General features: G+C 39.0%; 1 long non-coding RNA gene across 1 annotated transcript; it reads left to right on the top strand.

The window, feature by feature from the left end:
- The first annotated feature begins 433 nt into the window (after window positions 1-433).
- LOC106037807 (uncharacterized) lies at window positions 434-1738 on the top strand. Its single transcript, XR_001208267.3, has 3 exons — window positions 434-532; window positions 833-1012; window positions 1477-1738. It is a non-coding gene; the product is annotated as an uncharacterized lncRNA (long non-coding RNA).
- The last annotated feature ends 228 nt before the right edge of the window (window positions 1739-1966 follow it).

Raw genomic sequence — 1966 nt, forward strand, 5'->3', positions numbered from 1 at the left:
ATGTACTGCACTTACAAATCTCCCTCCAGGCTTGCATGAGACCTAGAAAGCTGTTAAACAGTGCTAAAACACAACAGACTGGCCTCTCCCAAACTATTTATCTAATCTAATGAGTGGCCTAGACTAAAACCATTTAATTTAAGGCACAAAGACAAATCTCCTTAGGCTTCTACTATTTAGTTTGAAGATTAACACAATAGGTAACGAAGAAGTAAGTGTAGTCAAAAACTTGAAGTCTGTTATTATGGCATGAGTGTCTAATGCTACTAAGCAGGTACGGACTTTCCTGGTGAAGGTGCATAAGCTGTTAGCAGGGCTACTGCCTACCCTAATATGTATCCTTAGTGTTTTTCCCTTGCACATTTTTTATTCATTCAAATGTAGAATTAAATGAATGTTGAAATTTCATTCTTTTTCATTAAATTAAGTTTTTCCTTTTTGTCCAGGTCTAGGGAAAGAAACGAAAAGGCTGACTTGAAAATCTAGTGCCCTTGAGAAAGGAGATGAATAGGCATTTTACTGGTTTGGACAGGTAGGGGAAGGATGAATTTCAGGGGCTGGAAAGGAGGAGGGAGATGACAAATGACAGAGAAGTAAAAAACCTTAGCAGCATTTTTTTTATGCCAACAAAGAACAAAAGTAGCCAGTAGGGTTTTGCACAGCACAAATTTGCAAGAAGTAAGGTCAGCAATAAGACTGAGTGGCTCCAGAGGTTAAATATCAATACCTTTTTCCTCAGTTCTGCCATAACTTGAGCACAGTCCTCAGAGAAAAATCCTTTTATTTGAGCTGTAAATGAGTTTTTGTTGTTGTTTTTTTTTTTTCTCCTCAGGATTTGGGTACAGTTTATGTGAAGGTTTGAAACAACAGAAACCATGAGGTGAATTATAAAAACAAAGAAATGAGCAAAATCTTACTCTTCTCATGCCAAACAGCAGGACTTGTGGTTGTAAGCGGTCTCCCAAGCAGCAAGTGCACATCTCCTGCAGTGTGCGGAGTCTCACAAGTGCAGGTAACTCTTACACAGGCATGAAGCCTGCCATCCATCTGCACAGCAGACATAAAGCCCTAAAGTATTTTCTGGAAACTAAGTTGCTGGCATGGAAAGGCTATAATAGCATCCAGAGTAAATTATAGCTGTAGTACTAAAACCAGTCTCCAAGCATCTTCCAATCTGAAATGTCAATGTAAAACGAATCTAAATTAAATGCAAGATTTAGTTAAAAAAAGAATCCAAGAAAAGGGTAAGTATTTAATGATGTTTTGCATTTTGTGATGAAAACAGTTTCACGGCTAAAGTAGAGTCAAAACACAGAGTAAATTACAACAGATGGCAATTTCCTAGATTAAAATATCATCATTATGGCAGTTTTGACCAAAATTTAGGGTCTTTTTCTTTAAAAATCAGTATAAGTACTTTAGATATCGCTAGATGTTCAGTAGACTGAAAGGTATCTGTTGTTCTCATTTTGTTAGGTTAGAACAAGAAAGCATAAAAGTGAAAATAAGAGCTAGCAAATCATACGTTGCAGATGAAATGGAAATGACTAGAAAGGAAGAAATCAGATAAGAGGCCACTGATGTCTACCTTCATGGTTTGAGGTTTGAGATATTCATTTACTGAATTTTCTGCCTTCTCCTGAGCAGTACCTCCCTGGCAAGTGTCTCCTCCAAATATTTGTGACTGACAAAAAGCAATGAAAAAATACAAGTCTCCAACATACTGAAGATCATGGCTTAATTGGTGTGGTGTGGTGTGGTGTGGTGTGGTGTGGTGTGGTGTGGTGTGGTGTGGTGTGGTGTGGTGTGGTGTGGTGTGGTGTGGTGTGGTGTGGTGTGGTGTGGTGTGGCAGGGGAGGCTGCAGGGGAATGCTTTGCCCCTCAGAGCAACACTCTGCATCCATGCTCCCCCCTGTAGTGCTTATGGGGGGACAACTCTTTTTCCTTTTATTTATTTATTTTTCTT

This window comes from Anser cygnoides, chromosome 1 (assembly GCF_040182565.1).
Source record: "Anser cygnoides isolate HZ-2024a breed goose chromosome 1, Taihu_goose_T2T_genome, whole genome shotgun sequence".
In the NCBI taxonomy this organism is placed as follows: domain Eukaryota; kingdom Metazoa; phylum Chordata; class Aves; order Anseriformes; family Anatidae; genus Anser; species Anser cygnoides.